Source organism: Brachyhypopomus gauderio, chromosome 9 (genome assembly GCF_052324685.1).
Source record: "Brachyhypopomus gauderio isolate BG-103 chromosome 9, BGAUD_0.2, whole genome shotgun sequence".
NCBI classification, from domain to species: domain Eukaryota; kingdom Metazoa; phylum Chordata; class Actinopteri; order Gymnotiformes; family Hypopomidae; genus Brachyhypopomus; species Brachyhypopomus gauderio.
Genome location: NC_135219.1, coordinates 26,460,729 through 26,477,754, shown reverse-complemented (window position 1 = coordinate 26,477,754; position 17,026 = coordinate 26,460,729). Strand labels below are relative to the sequence as shown.

Here is a 17,026-nt window from a genome sequence, read left to right as displayed (position 1 = left end):
CAATTCATGGGGAAAAGTATAATCTCCTCTATGGAGGAAATTGACATCTCCAATCAATCCCATTGGTGACGCTCCTACTCACAACACTATGCCACTCACAGCAGACAGCTAATAGGCTACCGCTTCATGTCACATTAGCTAGCTAGCTAACATGTGAAACTCTAACTGCTTAAATCTTCTTCTCAACCAGAGCCATAACATTTGAAGACTTAGGAGCTCGACTCTCATAGACCTTGTCTCGCAAATACCCTTTTAACTATATTTTTCTCATACAATCCCTGGTGCACTACACAAACTATGTTTTTTCTCCAGTCCCCTCTCTCTTTCTCTCTCATGTTAATCTTCCTCTCTTGATTGGATTCTTCTCTCATTGACAAACTGAAAGACCAATCAACAATGACAACAAAAGAATATACAAACAAACTGTAAACATGCATTACAGTACCACAGAAAGAAAAAGGAAAAAACATCAATCAGCCAACACTGGATGGCTTGGTCTGCACCCTCAAGGATAGCTCTAGAAACTCTCCCTCTTTTCTGTTTATACTGTAGGCAGGCTGATTTGGCTTTCCATCTCTCATTTATTCTGTTTGTTCTGACAAAAGAGCATTTTATTGTCTTTTGGAAGTAGCAAAATAGGTATAGGCCTAATGCATTTAGAACAAGTGATGAGAAGGGCCAGTCAACATAACACAATAAAAATAAATGTAGATAAAATAATATATGTAGGGTTGCAACAATATGAGATTTTCACAGTATGATAACCGTCTCAGAAAATACCGCGGTATCACGGTTATAATGTTACATACATTATTAAAAGATACACTGACCCTTAAAGAAATTACAACAATTTTTTTTTGTTCAATGAACTATTTATTGTAGAAACCTGGAACTATTGTATCCAAAATGTCTCCTTTCAGTACAATTATTTAATATCTGATAAACTGAGCCTGGGTCAGTGTCTGATCAACAACTGTTGTAAATTTCCGTTTTACTGCCAAGTTAGAATATAACCAGATACTGCAGAAAGAGAGGATTTATTTATAACATGATACTCACAATAGAGATTTCTCTATTAAGGCTTTCACCAAGTCTGGTTTTAACATATCAATCAATTAATCAAATTTTATTTATATAGCGCTTTTTACAACAGTTGTTGTCACAAAGGAGCTTTACAAGTGTTTGAGTCCAAGCCCCCAGTGAGCAAGCTAAGGGCAAGGAAAAACTCCCTTGGGGAATCAAGACTTGGGGGGGGGGAACCCATCCTCCTCTGGCCGACGCCAGTCGACAACATCTATCAGGCAGCTCAGAATTAGAAAAAGAAACGTATGTAAATTAATGGCGTCTTTCACATCCAGTGAAAGCAAGGACCTTAATACTTTTGCGAGTGACCGTAGCGTGCGACTCCGCACACCTTGCGTGAACGGCAGAAGTGTTCATACTTTCCACGTCACATTCTTTGCAGTGTATTGTCCGAAACAATATGTGGTAGTATAAAGAAACACCCCTCAAAAACAGGGGAAGGAACATTTACCTGATGAATTTTAATGTTGCATTGTGTTCCACGTTTGGAAAGTGCTGGAATTTAGGCTAAAGTACTTGAAAATGCTTGAAATTGTAACTACTTCATTTCACAACAAATAGCTATCTGACTGAACAGTTCTCTTGTATTACATAATTCCAGGACGAAACATGAGAGAACGTGAAGGCGTTAAGATTGGGAGTTTTGAACATAAACACCCATTAAATAGTGTGATAAAAAAGTGAATTATTTCGAATCATTTACATTTACAGCATTTAGCAGACATTCTTATCCAGAGCGACTTACAAAGTGCTTTGCATCCGATCACAGAATTCATCCTAGGAAATAGTACAGATCATTTCGAGTATATGTATAAATATTTAACTTAAGTTTAACGTGCTGGGAAATATTGAAATGGATGTACAAGTGCTTGAATTCCACCTTGTAAAGGTGTAAGAACCCTGCAAACATGATTTTGTTCATTGCGCTGAAGCGCGGGGCGCGCCAAGTTACAAAATTTGAGAGGTGCACGACCTCGCAAATCGACAACGCACGAGGCCCTCACACACGGGCAGAGCCACCGTGATTACGTCATTTTTGCCGCTGATTTTAGTTTAGCCTTTTTTTTTTGTTAAATAATTTAAGTCTGATGCACTTTCTGCCATTCTCACCGCTGTGTGCTGAGTAGCTGAACCGGAGCGGAGTTGCGCATGCGTGGGTGAGTTTCTCCGCTGGCATATGGTATTACAACAAATCTTGACAGAAATCTCAATTAAGAGATTGCAGTGATTCCCAGACAAAAGAAGCACACAGCTTCCAAAATATTTTGCAGCTGGCTTTACACTGAGAATCCAATGGTCTTATATGTCCAATGCCCCATACATGTTTTTCTGTATGAGATTTTGCAGCTAAAATCAAAAATACATTCTTTCGGCTTGCACAATTCCATAATATGTTCTTGTTTTGAGCTCCACATATTTATTTTTTGTTTTTCTATATTGCCATTTAGTTACAGTTTATGAGTGGACTGTGTATAATTACAAGCCGGTTCCCATTTAGAGTGAATTATGTGACAATCTTCAGATAATCGTAGGATATCTTGGATTGTAGAGGCAGTAAATCTACATTCAAAAAGAACATAGAGTAAGTCTAAATGTACATTCAAAACATACATTTTACTACGTCTACATTCAAAACAGAACCTGATACATCCATTAATCAGGGTTTAGACCTCATTGTAGCACAGAGATAGCACTGACGAAATTAGTTAATGACCTGTTGGCTTACCAGGGATATGTCACTTTGCTTATACTGCTTGATCTCAGTGTAGCATCTGACACCATACAAGTAGATCACAACATTTTAATTGATAAATCTGAAAACATTGTTGGGATTAAGGGTGAAACAATATCACTACCAGTTGTCTAAATAAATGGAGATTCTTTGGCATCTGGTAGAGCCAGCAGGAACTTTTACTTGCCAAGTTGAGGCAGGGAGGTAGAACTGCAGCTGAGTATGTTTCTCACACTCACTGCATGGAGCAGTTGGAATAAAGCCACACTTTTGATCACCTCTCGAAAGAGACTGAGAGCTGATGTAGGATGGGAGATATTGTGCAAGAATAAGGGCCTGACGCTGGGCGACCTTTATAGCACTCGCCATTTTGATCGACATGCTTCCACAATGACAGGCAGAGGCAGAGGTGGAAAGAGTACTGAAAAATTGTAATTGAATAAAAGTATCTTTACTTTGCCTAAATTCTACTCAGAGTAAAAGTAAAATTACCCATCTCAAAATTTACTCAAGTAAAAGTACAAAATTACAAAAAATTTAATGAGTAAACGTTACTTAGTTACTTTGTTATTTAATGCAAAAATGATGAGTCATGAATCAAATTCAGTAGCCAAATTTTAGTAGCCAACTGCACTACCTCCGTACATAGGCACACTAGAAGTCTATTTTATTATATTATAATTTAACTTTATTTCTATACTTTGTACTTACTGTATACTTTCTTCCCTTTATAACCCTGTGTGCTCTGTCTATCCATCCATCCATCCATCCATCTACTTCCTCACAGCACAAGGACAATCACAACCTGTACAATTAAGTGCAAACAATTTTCAGTCCTATTGTCCAACGGACAACACCATGATAAGAATAAAGAAATTTAAATGACAAATTTTTCAAAAAACAAAAAAAATGCTCACAAAATTAAATGCCCACACGATACCACAAATCAAACTAAAACACAACAGGATTCCATTACTCACAATAAAATGCCGACAGGATGCCACAACTCAAAATAAAATATAAAATGACCACAGGATCCCACATCTCAAAATGCACACAGATTCCACTATTTAAAATGCTCACAGGATCCAACTATTCAAAATACAGTGCCCACAGGATTCCACTTTTCACAATAAAATGCAAATGCAGATTTGAAGTGTTTTAATAAAATGACACAAAAATGACAGAACTTATACAAAGAACAGAGAAGACACGAAAGCGAACAATAAATACATAGAAGGTACAAGAATTACAAACATCATGAACAAAACCAGTACTTACAATAACCGACAACACAAGAGATCAAACACAGGACTTAAATACACTAACCAAACAAGGAACCCAACAAGACACACCAGAAAGCAATAATGAGGGGCGGAGAACAAGGCAGGGGTATGGACTAGGGCTGGGCGATATATCGAGATTTTGAGAAATATCGATATATTTTCATACGAAATATAAGATGAGACAATATCGTTTATATCGATATGTCTATGTCGCGTTAGTTACACGTGTAAATTCCAACGTTACAGTGATGTCTGCCGTTCATTACATATAATGTGAACTAATTCACGTTCAAGTTCTTTATTAAAAATGTGTTGCGTTCAGTTCAACGTTCACGAAACAATGAGCGTGTTCAATTTACTTGAGTTTCTCTTTTAACAACGTCCGCCCTGCCCCGCCTCTCTTCCTCGCGCAACTCTCCCCTTCCCCCTCCCCCCTCCCCCCGACACACACACACACACAGCATGGAGACGGATAAAGACACGAACGTTGATAATGAAGTACTGGTTAGTAAAAGAAGAAACAATGGCTCGATTATTTGGAGATGGTTCGGGTTCAGAGTGTCAGATGAGCAGCAGAACAACGTTTTCTGCAGAGAATGCCGAAAACAAGTCCCGACAAAAGGTTCGAGCACTACTAATCTTTTCCATCATTTGCAACAGCGCCATAAAGTGCAGTACGAAGAGTGTGTGAAACTGCGCGCTGCAGCCCCGACCGTGAAGCCTTCTCAGTCACCTGCCCCGAAACAAACGACGTTACAAAACTCATTTACATGTGCAGTGCCTTATGAGAGAAAAAGTGCGAAATGGGGTGACATTACTAAAGCAGTGGCATATCATATCGCCAAAGACATGGTGCCTATCTCAACTGTAGAACAAAAAGGCATTGTGCAACTGTTAAAAACCCTTGACCGAAGATACCAGTTACCTAGTCGGAATTATTTTGCGAGAGAAGTACTGCCAAAGATGTACACTGAAGTTAGAGAGAGTCTCGCCGGCCAACTCGCCAAAGTGTCTCACTTCGCACTGACCACCGATATGTGGTCCAGCAGGACCTGCGAGCCATACATGAGTGTGACTGTACATTTCATGGAAGACTGGGAACTGAAAAGTGCCTGTCTCCAGACCAGCTACTTTCCTCAGGACCATACCGGAGAGCATATAGCAGAAGCCCTGCAGGATGCCCTCACAAGCTGGAAGCTCAACTCGATGGGACTGGTTGCTATAACTACTGACAATGGGGCTAATGTGGTCAAGGCGGTGCAACTGAACAGGTGGATGAGGATGCAGTGTTTTGGTCACAGACTTCATCTGGCCATTGGTGAGTGCAATATTCAATCAGTTGATTTTAATTAAGAAAAAAATATGCTAGGATGGATGGATATTGTATAAGTATAAAGTTTATATAATAATAATAATAATTATAATATAATATAATAATAATAATATATATATTATATAATATAATAATAGCGCTTTGTGACAACGTGTTGTGAAAAGCGCTATACAAATATATTTGATTTGATATAATCACTTACAGTGCTAAATACATCTACTGACCACAAGATAATTTATTTTTATAAGTGATAGCTGGCTTATACATCTGCTACTTATGAAACTGTAACTAAATAAAATTTGAATTTGCTTATATTGACATTGAATGAGGACCCCAGCTGAAATGCATTTTAAATGTGTTTGTGATTGAAAACATCTAAAAATATGCATGTTTCAGTCATTTGCTCATGATTTTACCAAGATAGTTGATCTAAAACCATTTTAGGTTACATATTAAACAATACTGCTTTCAAATGTAGTTACATTTGTACACACTTACACATCCTTACTAAACAGATGAACGTTAATTTGCCTTTGTATGCTTTGCCTTTTTATATAAAAATGAAAGTGTTTTTATTTTGTATGTTACAGGACATGGTATGGATGATGCCCGTATCACCCGGGCCATTTCTCTGTGCAAGAAGGTTGTTAGCAGCTTCTCCTACAGCTGGAAGAAGAGAAGAGATCTGGCTGAAGTGCAAATGCAGCTGGGTCTTCCAAGTCACCAGCTCATCACAGAGACAACCACTCGCTGGGGATCAAGGCTGTTGATGATAGAGAGGGTTCTGGAGCAGGAAAGAGCATTTTCAAAAGTCCTGTCTGCTGACATGAAAACCAGACCTCTTGTTCTTACCTGGCAGGACATAGAGGTCCTGGAGGCAGTCCAGAAAGCTCTGAAACCCCTTCAGGACTTCACTGACGCTCTTTCAGGAGAAGAGTATGTGACCCTGTCATATGTCAGACCTGTGCTACACCTATTTAACACTAGTCTCCTGGCACCTGGAGAAGAGGAGAGTGAGCTGTGTAAATCCATCAAGACCAGCATTGTGGATTACCTCAACAATAAATATGCATCCACCAGCGACTTGTTGGACATCGCTTCATTTGTGGATCCACGGTTCAAGGCCAAATACATCCCAAGTGAGAGAATGGATTCACTAAAATATAAAATCACCTTGGAGGTGGAATCTCTGCTCAGCTATCAGGACAGATGTGTGTCTGAGTTGCCTGCACCAGCTGCTCCCGAGTCTGCAGACCGAGAAGAAGCAGCAATTGCACCCACAGTTAAAAAGAGACGATCACTTGCAAGCTTTTTCCAGCACAGCCCAGCCACCAGCACTACTTTCACACATAGGGAGGCAATAGAAAGTGAACTTTCTAGCTATCTATTGTCAGTTTGTGTGGAGAGTGATGCCGACCCTCTTAAATGGTGGAAGGAACATGCGGTTGCCTATCCAGCACTGAGCTGCCTGGCCAAGAAATATCTTTGTGTGCCAGCCACCAGCTCCCCTTCTGAAAGAATTTTCAGTTGCAGTGGGAACATTGTAACCTGCCATAGGGCATCCTTGAAGCCTGACACAGTTGACAGGCTAGTTTTCCTAGCACAAAATCTATAAGTATTAGTGTTAGTGTTAATCTTTAGTGTTATTTGATATTTGCTCAAAAGTTGCACTTTATTGCGTTCATTCATTCTGTTTACATGTTTTGTTATAAATAAATAATAATAATAATAAATAAAAGTGTTTGTGTGACATTTGGAACGTAGATTTGACTTATTACTGCCTCTTTGTTATTATTCTTTGGGAAGAAAAAATATCGAGATATATATCGTATATCGCCATTGAGCTAAAAAATATCGAGATATTATTTTTGCTCCATATCGCCCAGCCTTAGTATGGACCCATAGTATTGTTAACCATGTAAATCCTGTAAAGCTGGTTTGTGACAACATGTTTTGTGAAAAGCGCTATATAAAGCGTTTGGTGATACTAGAGGTGCCAGGTGTGCTGCTGGGCTGCACACTGCATGTCGGTATGCTCCGTTTGTTTGTGTTCGTTAAATTCTATGTTGTTGTGACATCTAAATGATGTTTGACTTTTGTATTTACTCGTTTTCAACAAATTTGGTCATCTAACCGTTTACACGGGGGAATTTTTTATCAAATATATCTGTGATTGTGTGGACTATCGGCCTTGTATGGAACATGGTTCTGGCTGCTAATGCTACAACTAACGCAAGCACACCTGAATGACAAAAAGATGGGCAACCGCGGTGAGCCAACACAAATAATCTCATACAATCGAGAGACTCTTTTAGAGTTACGAGCGTGGACTATACACAACTTATCCCCCAACGATTTGGTGCTGGATGCTATCCCTCGGGAGCTGATCAGAACCAAGCAGAGAACAAAACGCAGAAGGAGAGGCGGAATTAAAAACCGGCTACGGCGAAGATTTAAACGCCCACCGCTCCCTTCAATTGTTCTTACAAACCTGCGATCAATGAGCAACAAAGTTGACACTATACGGGCGTACAGCAGGTACTGTAATGAATTCCGCGAAGCGTCCTTGTTATGTTTCACTGAAAGTTGGTTACAGCCGACAATGTCTGATTCACTCTTCGAAATTTCGGGTTTTACGCTAGTATGAGCAGATAGGAACACAGACTCGGGAAAGACACGGGGAGGAGGCATCTGTGTATACATTAACGATCTCTGATTCAGACAGCGTTGTCCGTTGTTATGCAGATGTGGTTATCTTCCTGCAGATCCCAGCTGGCAAGCCCCTCTCTCAGGCCAGCTGCAATGTTTTTCCCTGTGTGGTCATCTGGGAAATAGGATGCTTGAAGGCAGACAGCACTCTGTGAAATACCAGATATGTGACCCAAACTTGGAAATACTGGGAATGACTTTAAGACCGTTTTATTAACCTAGAGAGTTTGGATACATTTTACTTTTTGTGGTATACGCCTCTCCCGATGGAAGAGCTACTAAAGCAGCAAATACCATTGCTGACTGCGTCCTTGAGTTACAACTTAAATACCCTGATGCCCCAGCAATAGTAGTTGGAGATATGAATCGGTGTCACCTGGACTCTGTGTTGCCTGGTTTTGAGCAATATGTTAAAAACCAAACCAGGGCAAATACCATTTTGGACAAGTGTTTTGTAAATATTACAAATGCTTATATTTCAAAATGTAGGCCTCCTATTTTAAATTCGGATCATAATACCATTTATATGATTCCAATCTATAAGACAAAGTTTAGGAGAAGCAAGCCTGAAAAGAAAGTTATAAGATTGTGGACAAATGAGAGTAAGGAACAGCTTAGAGCTTGCTTTGACTGGACTGATTGGAGCATCTTTCATGAGGGCTCCTTGGAGGCAAGAATAACTGCAATTAATGATTATATCAATTTCTGTGTACAGTTGGTAATTCCTACTAAAGAGATTAAAATTTACCCCAATAATAAAGTATATGTGACTCAGGATATTAAAGGAGTTATAAACAAGAGGAATCTAGCTTTTAACAAAAAAGATACAATAATACTTAACAGACAGAAAAAGAACTAAGAATTAAATTAAGAGAAGCAAAACTAAAACTAAAGCAAAACTAAAACATAGGCAAGATTTAGAAAACGCATTCAAAACTAATAACTCAAAAAAGGTGTGGGACACCATGAAATCCATGACAGGAATGATATCTCCAAATAAACACATTGTAACAGATAATGATTACAAGTTTGCCAATGATTAATAATATAAATAATTACTTTACAAGATTTGAATTACCTGACAGCCCTTTTATTTTAAAAACCTTCGCGACAGAGCTGACACCAGCTTGGCAACCAGTGTTTCAACTTTCAGTTGATACATGCACAGTTCCAACAGCATGGAAAACATCATATATAAAACCACTGCCTAAAACACAACATCCAAAAGAACATAACGACTTTAGACCTATAGCTTTGACTTCAGTAATTATGAAGGCTCTAGAGAGACTCATGCTCAGACATCTACAAATTATTTGTATTAATGATAAATTGGATCCATTTCAGTTTGCATATAAAATAGGTTGTGGCACAGAAGATGCTGTTGCCACATTGGTTCATATAATCACTAAGCATTTAGATAAACCTCGTAACTATGCAAGAGCACTCTCTCTAGATTATTCATCAGCCTTCAATACAATACATCCCAGTATTTTACTTTCCAAAATGTCCCACCTGGGTGTGAACCCTTATTCCACTGGTATGCCTTGTTCCTTACAAACAGAGTCCAGCTAGTCAAAGTGAACAAGACACTTTCTTCGGCTATTTCAACTAATGTTGGTGCACCTCAGGGCTGTTTGAGTTCTGCTGTTCTTTTTACTCTATACACAGATGACTGTCGCTCGTCTTCAAATAATCAGTATGTTCTAAAATACTCAGGTGACACTGTTTTGTTAACATTATTACATGACTCGGACAACCATGATCTACACCAACAAGGTGTTAACAAAGTTAACATGGAGCAAATATAATACTCTGGAAATAAACACAAAGAAAACAAAGGAAATAGTATTCAGCCAGAAACCAATATCTGTTACCTCCACTATTATCAATAATGAGGTAATCGAACAGGTGAACCAATATCTGTTACCTCCACTATTATCAATATTGAGATAATCCAACAGGTGAACCAATATCTGTTACCTCCACTATTATCAATAATGAGATAATCCAACAGGTGAACCAATATCTGTTACCTCCACTATTATCAATAATGAGATAATCCAACAGGTGAACCAATATCTGTTACCTCCACTATTATCAATAATGAGATAATCCAACAGGTGAACCAATATCTGTTACCTCCACTATTATCAATAATGAGATAATCCAACAGGTGAACCAATATCTGTTACCTCCACTATTATCAATAATGAGATAATCCAACAGGTGAACCAATATCTGTTACCTCCACTATTATCAATAATGAGATAATCCAACAGGTGAACCAATATCTGTTACCTCCACTATTATCAATAATGAGATAATCCAACAGGTGAACCAATATCTGTTACCTCCACTATTATCAATAATGAGGTAATCGAACAGGTGAACCAATATCTGTTACCTCCACTATTATCAATAATGAGATAATCCAACAGGTGAACCAATATCTGTTACCTCCACTATTATCAATAATGAGATAATCCAACAGGTGAACCAATATCTGTTACCTCCACTATTATCAATAATGAGATAATCCAACAGGTGAACCAATATCTGTTACCTCCACTATTATCCATAATGAGATAATCCAACAGGTGAACCAATATCTGTTACCTCCACTGTTATCAATAATGAGGTAATCGAACAGGTGGAGTCCTATAAATATCTTGGTGTGATGATTGATGCTAGCTTATCATGGAAACACCACATCAACTACATCTGTAAAAAAACCAGACAGAGACTTTATTTTCTCCGTCGCCTCCGATCTTTTGGAGCTACTCGGCAGATACTCCTGTTGTTCTATGCTGTTATTTTGAGTGTTCTGCAGTATTGCAATGCTGTGTGGTATAATTGCTTGTCCATATCTGTAAAGTCAGGATTGAAATATTTGATTAAGATATGTTCAAAAATTGTGGGTCAGCCTCTAGAAAGATCATATGAGACCACTTATCATACCAACACAATGCGGCTGGCTAAAAACATAATTTTTGGTACTAATCATGTTTTGAAGAGTGAATATGTACTTCTCCCATCGGGGCGGCGTTATAGTGTTCCAAGGTTTAATAAGGTTAGACTGAAGAATTCTTTTGTACATCAGTCAATCCTTAATTTAAACAAAGAACTTAATCTATAACTCTAAAAGGTGTTGAAATATGAGTAAATGGTATACGTACTGTACAATGTTTGTGTCCTATGTTTTGCCTATGTGTTAATGGAGCTACTGTTTGTATGCAAGACAAATTTCAGATTTGATCTGATAATAAAGTATTATCATCATCATCATCATTATATAAATAAATTTGACTTTGGCTCTGTTCGAAATAGACTACTACATACTGGATACTGCATACTGGACTCAGTATATACTGGATACTGCATACTGGTCCTCGTAGTAGTATGCAGTACAGTTTCCAGTATGCGACAAAAGCAAATCATACTACGGGGTCACGTGATCGTAGCGTTGCATGATGGGATGCAGTACACCACGAAGATAGCTCTGTTCGCGTACTGGAATATTTTGCGGAAGTAGTAGGTCATCCGGGTATGTTTCGCGTACTGGAAATTTTCATTTTGGTCACATACTGCATACGGCATACTGATTTGGGGCTCGATCAGTATGCCAGTAGTATGTAGTAGACTATTTCGAACACAGCCTTTGACTTTGACTTTGAAGACAGAGACAACTAGGAATTTCAAAATAAAAGACACCCAAACACAGAGAACAAAACAAAAGACATGACTGACAGGGGGGAGGCAGGACCATGTGACATTTGTATTGTATAAGTTGTAAGTTGGGGCTTTTACTTATTTTGAAGATATTTGGACATATATCTGTCCAAAAGTTTTGATCTGGATTGATAGAATGGTCTCGTTTCCATTTGGCTATCGGAAGGGAGATTGAGTCATCAAATTTTAACAATAATTTATACAGTTTTGATAATAATTTAGGGCAGACGGTAGACAGGTCCAGTTACAAGGAGTTGATTTGGTGAAGGTTGACGAGTTTACCTACTTAGGGTCGAGAGTACAGAGTAATGGAGGAAGTGAAAGAGAGGTAAAGAGGAGAGTGCAGGCAGGGTGGTGTGGATGGCATAAAGTGTCTGGAGTGATCTGTGATAGAAGGGTGTCGGCTAGAATGAAAGGAAAGATCTATAGGACAGTAGTGAGACCTGCTATGTTGTATGGACTGGAGACAGTGGCACTGACACAGAGACAGGTGAGGGAGATGGAGGTGTCTGAGATGAAGATGTTGAGATTCTCATTTGGAGTGACGAGGAAGGACAGGATCAGAAATGAGTTTATTAGAGGATCAGCACATGTAGCATGTTTTGGAGATAAAGTTAGAGAAGCGAGATTGAGATGGTTTGGACATGTACAGAGGAGGGAGGAGAGGTATATTGGTAGGAGGGTCTTGAGGATGGAACTTCCAGGCCAGAGGAGGAGAGGTAGAACTAAGAGGAGGTTTATGGATGCAGTGGTAGAGGATATGAGAGTGGCTGGTGTGTCAGTGGAGGACACTCAGGACAGGGCCAGATGTAGAAATTTGATCCGCTGTGGTGACCCCTAAACGGGAATTGCCGAAAGAAGAAGAAGATAGATTAAAAAATTCAGTTACCCATGTTGATTTTTCCAAATTAAGTTGATTGGGATTAAGTCTACGTTGATATAAGAAATCTACTGTTCTTCATTCCATACTCTGATATAAGTTCATGAAATGTGACAAATCTTTAATAACCTGTTAAAAAAATGTATTCCCTTATCATGCCATGATGTGAAATGTAATACTTCCTTGTTCTGACAAATGTCTGGATTGTTCCAAATGGGTGTTAGTTTGCATGGGATGTGTGGGGACCGAGTTTATTTTAGAAATTTCCACCAGGTGAGTGGACCAAGAGCCACTTTTTTTTACTGTGTTACGGCACATGGGCATGTAAATTGTTGACCGGGGGGGGGGTGGTCGAGTGTAGATTGTTGACCGGAAGGGGTGAGTGCATTGTTGCATTGAAGGGGCGAGTAGATTGTTGATGGGGGGGTGTAATGGACAAAAAATAAGTATTATATCGTGATCGATCGAATTAGTCGAATTAGTAACTCGTGTGAGCGTGTGAAGACAGTCAAATGCGTGTTTTCCACTACGCCAGTTTTAAAAGTATTAGCGGCTTGCTAGGCTTGTAAACAAACCGTGCAGCACGAAGATGTAGCAGTGTGTCGCTATCAGAGCTGATGAGGTAACCGGGCCACGACACAGACCGTGCAGGTGAGCGCGCAGACCGGCTGGGGAGCTGCATGAAACCAGGCAGGCAAAGAGCCACATGCGGCTCGCAAGCCGCAGGTTGCCCACTCCTGCTATAGTGCAATCTTATAAGTGCCCAGTTGACTAAGGACTGGGAAATCCCATTGGTTCCGCTATCCAGAACATTACGTATTACTGCCTTGGATGGCACGCCAACAGGAGCGGGTTCTATTACATATCAAACGGCACCAATAAAAATCCAGATTAGTGCATTGCAAGTCACTTCCTTTTTTGTTGTTGTACAGACCACGATCATCCACTAGTGTTAGGCAGTGGTGGACAAAGTGCAGCAATTATGTACTTGAGTAAAAGTACAGTTACCTTGCATTGAATATTACTCAAGTAAAAGTAAAAGTATTCACCTCAATTTTTTACTTGAGTAGAAGTACAAAAGTATCTGCTTTCAAAAATACTTAAGTATTAAAAGTAAAAGTAAAAACTTTTTTTTTCTTAGCGTCACATCAAAACCCCTAGGCCTACTCGATCAACAAGTGAACAACGAAACAGTGCCTTACATTTGCCTAGCAAACACAATATACTCAAAACTATATTATATTTAAGTAAGACCAAGTGCTTTTGAAGCAACAACACAAAAAGCATTCATTCAAGTTTCATTATTTTATTTTTCATTCATTTCGCTTGTCATAAAACTAATAACAAATAACAAACACCATCACAACTGATGAAAATCAATAAAAACACAACTGATAAATCATTCACTATAAACATTACATTTGATGAAGCATTACCTAAGTTTTGAAGAGGCGATACAGTATATGAAGAGGTTATACGTTGTCCACCACATGGCGGGATAGGGAAGCTTAGCACATAGAACTAGAACTGTGTGCAGCCCAACCAACTGAACTCATAATATTAAACTTGGCCAAATAATTAATAATTATTATTATACCACAGTTAGTTCCGACCCTACAATGTGATTGGCTGAGAGGCGATCTAGGAGTGCCAATATTACACGTTATAGCACTGTAACCGAAGCTCTCCATGTATTACTCCGCCACATACAGGTAACCTAGCAACGCAGCAGCGTTTACAGGCCAAACAGCGCAACTACAAACAAGCAGCAACATTATCAAAATGAATTACAGGGAGTTTGTTAAATCAATTGGCTTCGAAAGCATTTGTTTCGATCTGAAACTGGAGGATGAAGCTATAAATGACCAGCCTGATTCCTCCAATGAGCCAAGGTTTGTCACGCTTACAAACAATGATTTGGATGGGCTGGAAATGCAGAGAAACGAAGTTAATACCGTAAAACAAACGTCCTGGGCTCTTAATGTATTTAAATCCTGGTTAAAGAGCAACGACATTGCAGTCGATTTTAGTATTATCAACAAAAATGAAATGAATCAGCTTTTACAACGTTTTTATGGATCCGTCAGAAACGTGAAGGGAGACTTATATAGCATCAGCAGCTTCGTTGGTTTAAGAGCTGGACTGAACAGATACCTGAACGAACCTCCGCAGTGGATGGACAATAATTGGATCAGCAGTGGATGGACAATAATTGTTGTACTTTATTTTTAATAAATACAACTTAATCAACAGTTGTTTTTGTGTATATTTACCTCTATAATATTTATTGGGTAAGGCTGTTCCAGTGTTGTATAAGTTTAGCAGCGAGCCATTGAATGGAACTATTTTAACTGGCGGAGTGTTTTTAACCAAACAGGTCGTATTTTCTCGTCCTCTTTAACTCAAAATCTTTCAATAAACAGCGATACTTGAACTGTGGTATAATCACAATAATACACTCGAGGTTCGTGCTATAACGGGTAATATTGGCACTGTGCTGATCTACGGCACTCGGCCTACGACCGCAGCGCCAATATTACACGTTATAGCACGAACCTCGAGTGTATTATTGCTTAAATAATTAATATAATAATAATAATTTTAATAATTTTGCTTCGCTTCGCTCATATTTTCTTGCCTTCGCCTCCCTCATAGGAATGAATTGCGAAGTTCGCTTTGCTTGGCCAAATTCGCGTGTATGTGTCCCCGGCTTTAACGTTTGATGTGGGAGTCTCCTGTGTTAAACTGGTGCTTAGCATCTCCACAGATTGCAATTTGGGTACTAGCACATTGCTTTGAATAAAAGCATCTGTTAAAAGTTGTGTATTTCAATGTGATATAATTAACCAGGGTATATAAACCATAAACCACCCTGTTGGTAGTACTTATCTAATGGCGAACTTACCTCGTTTTTTCAAGTTTGACGGCGAGTTCATAAATGATGACCGTGATGTGTTCTTCGGAATGCAGAGGAGACACTTGAAGGAATACGAATCATTTTTCTTTTCGAGGAATTAAAACAATTGGGCTAAATAAGTCCAGGGGTGTTGGGGAAAGCCATCTGTTGCAGCCGTGTCAGATCCTCAGCCAATTAGCGTACAAATCTTAATCTCTTACTGAGCGCTGATTGGTTATAGTCTTTTATTAAGCGTTGATTTAAAAATAGAAAAGACGATTCTGTTTCTGTAAATGTAACGAAGTGAAAAGTAAAAAGTTTCGCTTTGAAATGTAGTGAAGTAAAAGTATAAAGTCTTACCAAATAAAAGTACTTGAGTAAAGTACAGATACATGGAAATGTTACTTAAGTACAGTAACGAATTACATTTACTTCGTTACTGTCCACCACTGGTGTTAGGCTTACCCTGGATGCAACAGTACAATCCACGAATTTCAATGACCAACTGGAATCATGATCAAATCAAATCCCTAATCCCACAGGTGTGCAGCAGTAACAGTTTTATGAAGTTTTTTAATGATAAAATTTAGGTCATTCTATCTCTGACCCTATCAACCTACAAATGCACTCTGACAGCTGTCTAGTCAGGGCTGATGCTCTTTTGAATTTCTTTTCCACCAATTGGTTGTGAGGAGTTTTTTTGTTTTTTTCTCGTTAATTCTTCCAAACCCTCCATATGTATACTAGATGTTGTATACATATATCCTCATCTACTCAAAGAATAACTGCACAGTAATGTAGGACCTTTGCTTACTATAACTCTTCTTTGAGCCTGATAATTTAAGCTTGCAGTCATTAAGCCACTAATTAAAAAAACTGATCTTAATCCCCAGGAACTGTCCAGCTATAGGCCAATCTCTGTCTGCGAGTGTCTGCCTTCCACTCCACCTCACAATGTGACAGATGGGTGTTGGACATACAGTTGTGATCAAATTTATTCAACCCCCAATGCTGCGAAGGGTTTTATGGAATTCAGTGCACATTTGTAATTGTGTTCATAATGAAATCTTACAAGGACTTGTTAAAGAACTAAATGCAACTAAGATAGCATCAATTTTTTTTGTCATAAAGTATTAAATGGCCTTTTTGTGATTTCTTCATTGACACAATTATTCAACCCCTTTACGACTACCACTCCTAAGAACAGAGGTTCATTCCAGTGTTTTCCATCAGGTATTGAAAACATCTGTGGATGTCAACGAGCAGCAATCAAGCATGATAAGCACCAATTAGGCAGATTTAAAAGGACTGTGATACTCAGCTCCTTCTAGACATCTACTGGTGTGTTTCCAAGCATGGTGAAGGCAAGAGAATGGTC

At 38.8% G+C, this 17,026-nt stretch overlaps 1 protein-coding gene and 1 long non-coding RNA gene across 6 annotated transcripts in view; both read right to left on the bottom strand.

Annotated features, from left to right (window-relative positions):
• Nucleotides 1-17,026, bottom strand: part of nrxn3b (neurexin 3b) — a 233,517-nt gene that overhangs the window by 61,104 nt on the left and 155,387 nt on the right. The window lies entirely within an intron of this gene.
• LOC143523596 (uncharacterized) lies at nt 5,873-6,683 on the bottom strand. Its single transcript, XR_013133414.1, has 3 exons — nt 6,608-6,683; nt 6,287-6,432; nt 5,873-6,197 (listed from the first exon to the last, which is right to left on the bottom strand). It is a non-coding gene; the product is annotated as an uncharacterized LOC143523596 (long non-coding RNA).